A 14,655-nucleotide genomic window follows, 5' to 3' on the forward strand; every position below is an offset into this window, starting at 1 on the left:
TAGGTAATACAGATATAATTTTATCTCCGCGAAGCGGAGCGCTGTTACAGATATATATCTTGTTTTTGAACGTTAATTTCTCAAAATGCACTGAAGCACATATATTGAGACCTAGCAAAGGCACATCGGGCTACCAGTCCCTAATATTTTACCAAGTTTCGTGCAAATCCATTCAGCCGTTCGATTATTATTATTATTTATTTTTTTTGCCCCGCGGGGCCCTTTTAAAACCTCCACATCAAACCTAGGGGGTCAGCGAGGATCTACTATGCCCCCTTATGGTCATTTGCCCCTTCGCTTTGGCCTCCTCTTGTCTCTCGATCCTACCGAGAGACAAGATGGCGGCCGCTACGTACTGTTTGGAATGTTTACAGACACCGGAGAGCCAATCAGCTTCGCTTTGCAAAGCTCCGTAACGCGAAAAGTACGCGAAGCGGTGCGCTGTTACAGATATATATCTTTTTTTGAACGTTAATTTCTCAAAATCCACTGAAGCACATATATTGAGACCTAGCAAAGGCACATCGGGCTACCAGTCCCTACAATTTTGCCAAGTTTCGTGCAAATCCATTCAGCCGTTCGATTATTATTATTATTTTTTTTTTGCCCCGCGGGGCCCTTTTAAAACCTCCACATCAAACCTAGGGGGTCAGCGAGGATCTACTATTCCCCCTTATGGTCATTTGTCCCTTCGCTTTGGCCTCCTCTTGTCTCTCGATCCTACCGAGAGACAAGATGGCGGCCGCTACGGACTGTTTGGAATGTTGACAGACGCCGGAGAACCAATCAGCTTCGCTTCACAAAGCTCCGTTGCGCAAAAAGTACGCGTCCTGGAGCGCTGCCCGGTCCGCTGTTACAGATATATATCTTTTTTTAAACGTTAATTTCTCAAAATCCACTGTAGCACATATATTGAGACCTACAAAAGGCACATCGGGCTACCAGTCCCTACAATTTTGCCAAGTTTCGTGCAAATCCATTCAGCCGTTCGGGCTAAAAGTGAGGCCAACCGCCCTATGGAAAACTCAATGTTAAAAACACGTTTTGGGACCCCCCTTTTTTCTCGACCCCCCCTGGACGAACCCCCCCCAATTTTCAGGGGCTGCTCAGAAACAAAATGTGCCATTTTCCTGAAAATTTCAGCCAATTCCGTCCACAAACGCCAAAGTTATTAGACATAGAATTTTCAAAAAACCCATAGAGAAAAAATCCTAACTATATATACCTACTGGCGACCGCCAGTAGGTAATATATATATATATATATATATATATATATATATATATATATATATATATATATATATATATATATATATATATATATATATATATATATATATATATATATATATATATATATATATATATATATATTTATTTCCAAAACGTTAAAGATATCTGTATGCTCTCAGGAACCACACCAACAATCCAAGAAGTGCTATAAATTTGGTTTATTCACACAACGCGTTTCGGCGACTTGCCTTGATCACGTGATCAAGGCAAGTCGCCGAAACGCGTTGTGTGAATAAACCGAATTTATAGCACTTCTTGGATTGTTGGTGTGGTTCCTGAGAGCGTACAGATATCTTTAACGTTTTGGAACTAGTGCTAACCGGCGTGCTTCACCGGAGAGTACGCCACTTTTCCATGGGTCACAGCGTTGCAGCAGAAGCGGTTTTGTTTGAATATATATATATATATATATATATATATATATATATATATATATATTCACTGAAAAAAACATAGTTTTTACACACGTTATAGTTAGGAAGTAGCATTTACAAAACCTATGAAATTCACTGAAAAAACATAGGTTTGACACCAGTTATAGTTAGCTGGAAATTTTACTGATATAAGACCAATGAAATTCCACGTTATAGTTAGTTGGACTCACTATAACTTGCGCGTGTAATGCACTGCTGATGACGTCACATATTACATCACTCATGACATCACTGATGACACCATCCAGTGAATGTGTGTCTTTCTGAAAAATAAATATGTGTTATATATGTATATATTATTGAATATCTTAGTGAATACATATATTAGTGAGTAATGCTTAAATATTTAAATATATGTATTAGTGTTTCACTTTGTGTATAAGTGGCTGCATGGGTTGATGAGTAGGTACATGTGTATGTATATAGGTTATTAGATGTTTTTCTTAGTATCAGTATGAGTGTTTGCATGCTTTGGTGGGAGTATTACTTAGTACATAGATGCAAGAATGACTGAGTCTCTGTTTGTATGTGTTTTGAAGACAGCATATGTGCAGGACTGTATGGGTGGATGAGTGTGTATATGTCTGTGTTAGTGAGTAAATGACTGTCTTATTAGTGTCTTTATCAGTAACTACATATGTTTTAATCTAGTATATGTGAATATTGATGTATATAAGTGAGTATATGTGAGAGTGAGGGATTGTAAGAGTTCCTGTTTAAATTAGTATGTGTTTCTATAAGTGATTTTTTAAGAGAGTAAGTATGTGTAAGTTTCCTTAGAAGTAAAGTGGTAGTGTGTGTATAGCTGTTTATGCAAATAAATGGATGTTCAATAGTTTATTTGCATGTGTGAGTATGTGTGTGAATAACTTTTGGATGACTGTCGGTGTGTAACAGGATGTGTAGGTGTATCACTACATATGATTAGTGAATATATGTATCAGTGACTATATAGAACTGTTGGTGAATTAGTGCATGTGTATATAGATGGTGGAATTATTGAATTGGTTGTTGTAACTGGTATGGGTATCTCCATTTTTTTGAAAATTTTAGTTTCTATTTTTGAATATGTGTTTCAAGGGTTAGATTACAGTGAAAGGAGGTCTGTCACTGTGTCACAAGGATGGTGTCATCAGTGATGTCATGAGTGATGTAATATGTGACGTCATCAGCAGTGCATTACACGCGCAAGTTATAGTGAGTCCAACTAACTATAACGTGGAATTTCATTGGTTTTATATCAGTAAAATTTCCAGCTAACTATAACTGGTGTCAAACCTATGGTTTTTTCAGTGAATTTCATAGGTTTTGTAAACGCTACTTCCTAACTATAACGTGTGTAAAACCTATGTTTTTTTCAGTGAATTTCATTGGTTTTTAAAATGCTAATTCAGAAATATCTCATGTATAAAACCTATACTTTTGTCAATAAAGTTCTGGCAATATTTTTTTCGGAAACAAGCCGTTTTCTTCACTGTTCAAGTTGCATAGAGACTCCTTGTAAAGCGATACAGAATTAGAAAGTCTGTACCTTGCATTTTTTTCAACGCATTAAAATTTGCCTGTAAATAAAAATAGCCTTTCTAAACTTTCGTGCTCGACCCGGTGTGCGCACTCTCGGCAACAGTTCTCAATAAAATGGATAGCGCATTTCCAGGCTTTCGTGCGCGACCGACTGCGCGCACCCGCCTATATATTTCGTGAAAACTTTGCAATATGAACTTATTGAATTTCTTCATAGACCCATCAAAGAACTTATACTACGTCAAAGAGACTAAACCTAGGCTTCTTTTTTAATATTATGAACATTTTCATTAAATGGAGCCGAATGTCTTTTTAAACTTTCGTGTGTGACCGAATGTACACACCTTGGTATTTTAAAAAAATATATAAAAGGTTTTATACTTTAACAATTGTATGCTTGAATCGAGCTCAGAAGATATATTAAATCCGGATATGTTTGGATTTACTCCTTTTCACGTTTTGAAACTTTGCTGAATTAGACCGCTACTTCCAAATGGCGTACGTGACCAGATACTGTCACCGCCTACACGTCCCGAGACGCGCATGTGAAGTCATGTGACTCGAAAACAACACTTCCAATTGGTTCTTAGTAGTTTCTATTCTGCAATTTACACGGGGCCCTCCACCCACTTGTCTCACTATCTTTTCTACTCTCAAAAGAGAACGACGTTCAACACCCTTCGGAAGACTTTGCTGAAATGGCTGCCGCCCCGCATTCATCTTCCGAATCTGAAGGAAATGAGCGACTACCTTTAAAAAGAAAAAAGGAATCTTTTATTTGGCAATTTTTCACTTATCCTGAAGAACAAAAGAAAGTGAATGCGCCAAAAGTTACCTGCACGATATGCAATTCGGTTCTCTCAAGAGGAAATTCAAGAAAAAAATATTCCTTTTCCATACATACCATGATGCGGCATGTCAAACAAGTGCACCCTGTGGAATTTGCAAAGGCATCGACAAGAGCCCTGGCCACGCTATTACCATCAGAGGTGGCCAGCACATCTTCTGGTGGACGACCTGTATCTCCATCGAGTGCTGTGATGGACTTGAGACCATATCTTGCAAAGGTGCACATGAAATGCAACGAGTGTGGAGAAATTCTTCTGTACGGAGAGCAGAGCCTCATTCTTACTAAACTAAAAATTGAGAGTCATAAATGCCCCGAGAAAAGATAAATTTCTTCATTTCATTTTGATCCTGTGTCACACATGAAAATGTTGTTGCAAGTTTAAAAAATCAAAAACAACATAACACTTGTTTTAAAAAAAAAAAAAAAAAAAAAAAGTTCTTTTCAGAACTAACTCATTCTACCAAAAAGAGCTCCAGGAGCATATTATAAAGGGGGTTTATCTCCGCTTTTTTGGCTTTCGTTCGTGCGCGACCATGTGCGCGCACCCGCCCATATATTTCGTGAAAACTTTGCAATTGCAACTTATTAAATTTCTTCATAGACCCATCAAAGAACTTATACTACGTCAAAGACACTAAACCTAGGCTTCTTTTTTATTATTATGAAAATTTTCATTAAATGGAGCCGAATGTCTTTTTAAACTTTCGTGCGTGACCGAATGTACACACCTTGGTATTTAAAAAAAAAAATATAAAAGGTTTTATACTTTAACAATTGTATGCTTGAATCGAGCTCAGAAGATATATTAAATCCGGATGTGTTTGGATTTACTCACGTTTTGAAACTTCGCTGAATTAGACCGCTACTTCCAAATGGCGTACGTGACCAGATACTATCACCGCGTACACGTCCTGAGACGCGCATGTGAAGTCATGTGACTTGAAAACAACACTTCCAATTGGTTCTTAGTAGTTTCTATTCTGCAATTTACACGGAGCACTCCACCCACTTATCTCACTATCTTTTCTACTCTCAAAAGAGAACAACGTTCAACATCTTTCGAAAGACTTTCTTTTCACGCGATAATGTGAAATACTGAGATTGTTACAGGATTTCCTATCAGATATGTGTTCCCATTTCTGTTGAAGCACTAACACCGTGGAAAATTCCACCGATAGCAGTGATATTTTTAACGCCGAGCACCGGCGATTTTTATCACTTAGAAGCCTTCCTATTATGAAGGTTTATCTCCTAAGTCTCTGATTCTCAAACTGTGCAACGCGGCTCCCCTGTGTGCCGTAATGAAGTGCTAGGGGCGCCGCCCACACTCTAGTGTGACTAACCATCTATAAATTCCACAGACATCTCTACCCTGTTATCTGCAATTGTGAGCATCAAAAGGAGCTGCGCTACGCCCCTGTGAGAGGCCTCACTCCCACTGCTGCAACGGCTTGGCAGTCCTCCAGATGCACAGGAACAGCCCCTCCGATCCATTGAAGTTCTCTGTCGTGAGAGGCCTCACTCCCACTGCTGCAACGGCTTGGCAGTCCTCCAGATGCACAGGAACAGCCCCTCCGATCCATTGAAGTTCTGTGTCGGTCTCAATACCACTTACGAAATGAAAATAGCACTGAAGAATATTCAAGCATGTAGTACTCCTCCTGCTACAGCATACAAAATGCATTCTATTACCTATAAAAAAGTCAAACACCCACGCTACAATCATATAGAACACTTCCTCTAAAGAAGCCTGTGAATAACTTTAAAACATCAGGTTAACCTTTTTTTACTCTCTCATCATTATTAAAGATAAGTATTTACAATGCTATATTAAACAATGCCATGGTTCTTGCTTTTTAATTTTAAAAATCTTGCAATCTTTCACAAACCCAATACTCATGGCTTCTTTTTCGTGACAAAAATCTTGCAATATTACATACCTACATAGAATAACAGAAAAAACATAACACTACAAAGGCCGAACACTCTACTAAACGCGGATTTGTAACCTATGGGGCAGATTTATGTTAACTACTTCATACCCAGATATGCACCAGTTAATGTGCACCACAGTATGCTAGTGCTCCATTACCCATGGTGTGCCACATTTGAAATGTGGCACACCATGGTACAAAAACACCATACATGCGTAACACATCTGTGCTCAAAAAGTAATACATTGCTAGAGTTGCATCGCAAGTGTGATGCAGCTCCAGCAAGGCTCACCAATGCACTATATTCACAATACTGCGTCAATACCTACGCCTGCTTCAAGCACATGCACAGTTTTGAAACAGCATAGGTCTGAAAGTCACTGAGTGAAATATCATGCATTACAGTCAGCCACTTTCAAGATGCATTCCTTCAGAGGAACACTTCCTTATGGTGCAGGGCTTTAGAATGTGACTTATCTCCTAGATCCATAACGTTGTAAATATGGTACATTATTTCCACTGTCATTGTATTAAATAAACTGACGAAATTGTGGCGCAAAGAGACGCAACGTCAACATAAAGCTGCTACAATGTGTTTTAAAGTGCCCTTTAAATTACAACCAACACTCTCTTTGAAGAGACCCCTCATGTTTTTTTAACACCTGTTAAGTCCTTCCATGCTCATGACAGAGCCGCTCCATCACGAGCATTGCCTCAGCTGTCCTCAGAATAGACCAGTTTTGTCATGGGCTTGCCGCTGTGCTTGCACAGCACTAATATTGTACCTCCATGACACGTTCTATTGACTAAGCAGAGCCATGACAGAACCACTGTATCATGAACAGATCTCAACCGTGGCTCATGAAGGAGTACCTCTATCATGAGCATAGAAGTACCACTCAGCCCCCCGGCCCCCTAATGCCGAGGCAGAATTGCCACTGCAGCAAAGGACTTAAACTCCTAGAAAGAAGAACATGTAACATTTAATATCATTTCCCACCAATGTTTTCATATATCAGTGTTGCTGAACTCACTCAGTAAAATGTCGGTCATTTCATTAAATCACTTTTAAAGCATCCCTTATAACAATGCACCCAATCCTATGTGGAAGTGCTTATATTAAACATGACATTGCTTTAAGCAGGATAGACAAAGAAATGACACAGTGATGTAAAAGTTTATTTATTTTTTATACTTACCTAAAAAATAGTAAAAAAGTAAAGTAAATTTCTTTTAAAAACGTAGTACCTGTGGAAGAAAAGTAAAAATAAGATTATAATCTACATTTCATAAAATAAAAAAAAGTAGGAGTCAATAAGAGAGAGGCAGAGAAAACTCTCGGATGTTATTAGTTGTACTTACCTTATAAATATAATATCTGTGGAAGACAGTAAAAAAATATGTTTTAATACATATTTCTAAATTCAATGTAACAAAATAACTCAAACAACATATTAAATGGTTTATTTTTGCTGTCCTCAGAATACATTAATTTTCACTATAAACAGTGATTTCAATATTAATCATCATATAACAGCAGGGAAAAAAAAACACAATCAAAATGATTGTGTTTAAAAAACCCATCCAAAATCTCCATACATATTATAAATACCTGAAAAAAACATATCTTAAATGTTTTTCTCAAATTCGCAATTTCTTGAGTAAGCACACTACATCTTCCACAGTTACAAACTAATTAAACTATACGACCTATTTTTAAATATATCTCAAAAAAACACCGTGCAAGTATCTCCTATAAAAATCTATCTTAACTATACATTTTCTTCTCTCATACCTTTCCGCGTGGCCAAATTGTATAAGTTAACTCATTATCTTTTAAATACCTCTCCCAAAAACTTGCGTCCATATATGTTCTAAAATAATTATCTAAAGTACTCATTTTCTTCTCTCATATTTTTCCACACGGCCAAATACTATGAGTTAAGTAGTTTTTTTCTGAAATTTCTTAATCTTAATCTTATCTATTCTTTTGTGAACCTTTACAGTAACAATGTGTAACATGTTTTATACCATCAAACATTAACTAAATTTCTACCTGATGTTATCACTATACCAAACACAAATTTCATTTATAGATTTGTAGACACTCAGTCACATGATATTTGTAAACAAGAAAGTTTCATATCTTTACAGTATTAATCTTCCTACAGCAAGTGATTCTACTGAAATTTGGGTTCCAAAAATAGCAGATAGGAGTTAGTTAAGGCAAAAGGCAAACGTTTCTTAAAAGTCAATTGGGTATCATTGCAAAGCGTCCAGCCACTTCCACACTTCAAATAAGCTGTATAATGTCCTGATGATGTGGAAGGCCCTTCATGAAAAATGATGGCTACAGTTACAAATGTTCTTCTAGAAATAGATACTTGAGTAGCCACAAAATTTTTAATTAAAGTTGACAATTTACTCCCATCAGCTCTGCATCGTTGAAACATTAATATTACATATTGTCCATATCTATGGATAAATAAAGTTGATAACATTTCAGACTTACATTGAGAACAGACCATGTTCTGATGCACATCTTTTACTAGTTTATTAAAAGACACTTCTTTACAGTCTGGTAATGTTAAATATATAAATCTTTCACTGTGTATATCAGTACTACTTGAAAATGAGCAATTATCACACTTATGTTCCCATTTATAAGAAAGGCCAAAAAGATTATCAATATCTACACCTTCATCTTCCAAAACTGTAAACATATACATAATAAATTCCTGACAATCTTTCTGAATATTCTGTGAAAATTGATTTACTCCTGCACATATGTCTAAAACATTCCTTAGTTCTGAAACACTTCCTACTTCACTTTCACCACTACTACATTTTTCAAATATAGAATTTAAGGAATAGCAAAATGTTTGCTCTTGATTTTCTACAATCTGTTCCTTAACATTTTTTAGAAAAAAAAACAACATTAACTACTACATTTGCATAACAGTTGACACCAGACCTGTTTTCAAACTTAAATCCAACAATCTCTTCAATACTAACCGTTTTCTTATGCCTACCAACAACAGCTACATCTTTTTTTCGTCGTTTCTCAACTACTTCAGCACATTTCTCCTCATTTTTCCTTTTCTGACCAACCATACGCCTTTCAATTAAAGGATATTGAGGTAAACTTGGAGCATATTCTCTTCTTAACCTATTATACTCCTTCACACAATTTAAATCTGCACTAATCTTTGTCTCATCATAATCAATTAAATAAAGTCCACATAAAGTTCAAACTCGCGATAAAGCAACATATGCCATACCCTCTTTGAATACAGTGCTTCCAATATTTACCAAAGCACAATCTACACTTAAACCTTGAGATTTGTGAATAGTCACTGCATATGCCAAACAAATGGGAAATTGCTTCCGATGGACATATAAGTCTTTCACAAGCAAAAAACAATTTGAACAGCCACTAATTTTCTGAACTTCCTCAATTCCATCAAATTTTATTCTTAAAAATTCAATCTCATCTCTATTTGTATAATTGACAAAACCAACAACATTACCCATTGCTCCATTTACCAATCCTCTTTCTACATGTAAATTTCTCCTTAAAATTATCCGACAATTTAAACATACATACAGATTTTTCTCTAAACCAGCAGTTTTAGATATACTTTTTTAAAGAGAATCCAATTTTAACTTCAACTTTTCAGACAAAACAATAGTACTACCTTCATGCTCTATTCTATCTTTAGCTTCCAGTTTCCTAATTTCTTGATTTTCTAAATTCAACATTTTCTCATTAAAAACTGAACATTCTTTCACAGTTGGCATCAAGCATATCACTGATTTATCTGCTACCTCTTTACTATATATTTTCTCAGGTACATTATCTTCATTAGGAAACAGCTTGGAAAGTAATCGTGTTCGTAGAGTGTGTTTTGCATCTTCAGTTAGTTTTCCAATCCTTATATCTTGAAGAATATTTCCATATTTAGTATCCTTTGCCTGACGCATATTTTGAATCAGTTCAGTATATTTGAAATGTGACCATATATTAACATTTCCAATACTGCCCAGGAACTTTCTAGTCTCCTCATGCGTAACAGTTTCAAATACAGGTTGTCCTTTCACTGGAGTTAGTTGGAGTAGATCTCCAAAAACTATGACATGTTTACCTCCAAATAACACATCATACTCTGTCTTAAGTATCTGTTGCATTCTTAAATGCACAAAAGCAAGCATTAAATTAGATACCATGCTTACTTCATCAATAATAAGAAGTTTCATTTTTTAAGCACTCTAGAAACTTCAAAACAAGCTTCTCCAGATAGCTTGTGATATTGTAATTAATTTTCATGTTAAACTGGCAGCTTCAGTAAACAATGTAAAGTAATAGCTTTAATATTATGTGCTGCCAATCCAGTTGGAGCAGTAACAACACACGACAATGTTGACTGAGTTCTTTGCTGTAAATATGTAGTAATTCCTTTAATTAGGAAACTTTTACCAGTTCCAGCTTCTCCACTTACATATAATCGAATAGGTTGAAATGACATACATGAGCAATCTTTTCTCTCATGACGAAAGCCATGCTCAATGTGCTCTGTCACTTCATCCTATATCTGTCTTTGCTCAACATTAAATTGCTTCTTTAATTCTTCTAAGTTGATTGCTTCCTCTTGACCTTGCTGCATTGCTCTTTCCACCTCATCCATGGTGGTGGCTGCTTCATTTTGGATAATTGGTTGTCCCAGTGGATCTTGACTTAATGAAGCCGAACTTTGACTATCTTGTGAACTATCTCTAGCAATCTCCGCTGCAATTGTCGCTTCTTGCTCTATTTCATCATTCAACATTTGGAGATAATTACTAAAAACAGGACATTCAATACTACTTTTAGAAGCGTTGAATGAATCTTCATAACTATGAAACTCCCCAAGAAGTTCCTCTTCTCTACGCCATGGTTTAAAGAGTTGCAAAAGAGCAAAATAGTAAACTTCTCTTTTGTCAGGTGTTTCGCAACTCAGTTTCCGATGATTAATCAAGTGTCCTTTTCTTTGTTTCACCAGACATCCTTCTTGTCCAATTACAGCGTATACACCTTTATCAATGTTCTCTGTAACATTCCTTTTAAAAGTGTAGTTTTGAAGTATTTCATACAGACAAATGTTTTCTAGAAGAGTACTTCTATTTGGATAGTATGTATCCAACATATTTGTTTTCAGAATGTCTGTACTGTTTGGTTCTTTCTGGGCTAAATATTCAATTTCTTGCACAGGTTTTAGAACACGGTTTCGTGTTTCTGCAAGACCCAAACTCACCCAGAGAATAGTCCTTGATTTAGCATAAAGACTTGCTGATGATAATCGGTCACAACATTCATATGCTCCAATTTCTCGATGAGACAACATCTTCAAACTGTACGTATACAATTTCTTGTTTAGGCTCTTTTCATGAGAAATGTCTTCCCACATCTCCTTCAGTTCCGTCTTTTCAGATTTTGTGATGTAAGACGTTACATATCTAGCCACAGCAATAGAGTTGTCTGCAACATATTGTATGTCCATGTTAGCATTCCACATGGACAAAATGACTGGGTTATAGTCATTTATATATTTGGATTCTTCACCTCTTCTTAAATTGTACGTATTTTTAGGTGACCTTCTTCTGATGTTATGTCGCAAAGATGACATCAAATTGTTGACTCTTCCTTTTGAAAGTACCGGTCGTGCAAATCCAAAACGACATTTGGTGTAGAATTTACTCTTTGATTTGAATTTTCGCCGACAATATTTTCCACAACGATGACTTTGAAAGCGTAACACTTTTCCTCTTAAGTCCTTATCAGTTGTACTATTAGGTATGTCACAAGTGGCATACTGTTCAATAAAAGACAGTACAGTCTCATCCGAGTCTCTTCCAAATTTAGGAGCATCCTTGATCCATAACAGCATATTAATATGAGGAGCACCTCTTGCTTGGTATTCTTTTCTCCAAAAGAAATCCAGTACTTCACCAAGAGGCGGATTTTTCTTGTTTGTAAGAAAAGACATCATAGCTTCAAATCTATGATTAAAATATCTGCAAACATTAACCGGATCTAACGAACACAGTTCTCCGGGTGTCTTGTAGTTTATATTTTCTATGTTTGCATTCGCCTCCTGAAGAAATTCAAGTAAATCTTCCCAAGCATACTCTGCACAGCTTAGAGTTAAAAACCATGTTGGTGCTCCTAAGTTTCTATGCATGCACTTCAAATCTCCATGACGACGGTACCAATACTCATTAGTACCACGCTGACAAGCCATTAAATTAATTAGATGTGAATCCAAAACACTATCTTTCTTTTGCACTTTATCCATAAATTCCTTTGCTGAAATATTATGCAGATGAACTCCACTTTTTAAGATATGGTTTACTGCATAAGAGAGACCAGATAAATCACTCTCAAACAGAAGATGAAACAAATATGGAATGCATTGGCGAAACCTCGGATCTTCTGCACATAATCTTGTTGTCCGGTATTCAGATGCAGGAATCTGCATAGGTCGATCATCATATCGTGTACCTTCACCTGTAGGGAATAACTGTGGGAAACAACGACCTTCCAAACTTTCTTCCCACACACTAATAGGATTTCCTTTCGCCTTTTTCATCTGAAATAATTCAATAGCATTCCCTATTGCTTCTTTGGAATGCAGTGGATGAACACTGTAATGTTCATAAATTTCTTCACTTCTGGATAGGTCAACTTTTTCAATTTGTCCAATAGACAAATCACTCTCCTCTTCTTCACTTACATCGTCTTCTTCTACGTATACATCTTTATAGTACTTATTGTTTTGAACTAAATACAACGTTGCCTTTTTGACTTTTCTAACATCCACTAAATCTTGCCAGCTTTTCTTACTCTTTCTAGGTACACCATTAACTAGAATAACTATAGGTTCCTCTTCTACATTTTCAACACCAATTGTTTCCATATTTTTTTTAAATCAAGTGGCAAATATACAACTCTACCCTTTAATCCTCTTTGTAAATCTGAAGGATTTAATTTACCAGTCTTAGGCTCCATACGAACCATAGCCCGAAAAGGATGTACACATTGGATCAGAATAGTCTCATAAGTATTTAAATCCATCAATTCTGATGGAATATTTATCAACTCTAGATTATTATGAACAGCTCTAGCAGGCATTTTATTTTCATTTAATTTATTATAACAATATTTACAAATAAGTTGCTCAAAACCCAAATCAAAATAGTTTTCCACCAACACATAAGTTGCAAAATCTTTCCATTGACCATTACTTTCATCTTCACTTTTTAAATATAAGTCAACTAACCTAATTTGACTTTTGTAATGAATGCGTCGACAACAGACACAAGAAAAATTTGGTTTCTCACCTGCAATTACCTTAAACTTTATTATTTCCTGTTCAAAATTTTCAATATTAACATGTCCAACATTTTCTAACACATTTCCTTCTATAATTATATCAGTTTCTGCATTATCTTCCTCTGGACCAAAATAACTTACCTCAATTTCTGCACAAATCTTCTTAACATCTAATTCACATCCATGCAAAAGAGCACTATTTAACTGTTTAAGTTTAAGTGCTGGACTTTTTGCATAATACAACTTTCTCACTAATTTTCTCATTTTAGTATGATGCACTGCTAACATCCTGAAGTGATGAAACACACTCTGGCATATTTTTTTAGAAAGACAAGCCAGAGAATGACCTTGCAGACCTATTTTTTCTCGCACTCTGCAATGATCTAATTCTTGCAACATAACAATTTTTTTTCTAAGACTTTCTTTAGTGTACTTACGTAAGAAATTGCGAAAGAAATCAATTGAATCCTGTCGTACACTACAAATGCTACTACAATTCCAACTGTAAACAGGAACATTAGGACGTCCCCCTGAAGCTTCTCCAGCCATCACCTCTTCTGCATTTCTAACCACAATTTTCTCTTTCTCAATTACACATCCCTCCTTCACCTCATACCCTCGACCACTGGTGTCAACTGCATGCAACAAATCGTTACTTTGAAAGTAACTCTCTTCATTAAAAAATGGTTCAGAAGTTGAAGTATGCATCCACTTCCCAGAAAACACTTTACAAAAATTACTCCTATTTATGTGTCTCTTCCATTTACTTTTAGCTTTTAAAACTCGTATTGCCTTATTTAGCGTATTTATTCTATTAAGTACTAAAATAAATAATTTTCTTTTTGTCTCAAACGCGCGCTCAACAATACCCTCTATATATTGTTTCTTCTTAAGAAAAGCAGATCTTCTTTTAGAAACTTTCTCCTTTTGTAATAAATTCGAAACTACTCTGTTGTAAAACATACGCTTCCTGATTTGGCTAAATTGATTCATCTGAGTTTTACTGTACAGATTTTCCTGTCTGCTGATTCCAGAAACATTTTTATCTTTGGTTCCATGTCTCCTTCTCGATACTGGTATACTTTTTTCCTTGTGGACTTCAATACTAACATTTTTCCTTCCACATATTGCTCTCAAAAACCTTTTGGTTTGCTTACCAGAAGCACTCTTCTTTTTATCCGTCCTATGTTCTTTTGATACTTCTTCAATTCCTTTCTTCTTCAAATTGTAAGTCCGTTTATAGAGCTTT

The sequence above is a fragment of the Lissotriton helveticus genome, chromosome 3_1, assembly GCF_964261635.1.
Source record: "Lissotriton helveticus chromosome 3_1, aLisHel1.1, whole genome shotgun sequence".
In the NCBI taxonomy this organism is placed as follows: Eukaryota; Metazoa; Chordata; class Amphibia; order Caudata; family Salamandridae; genus Lissotriton; species Lissotriton helveticus.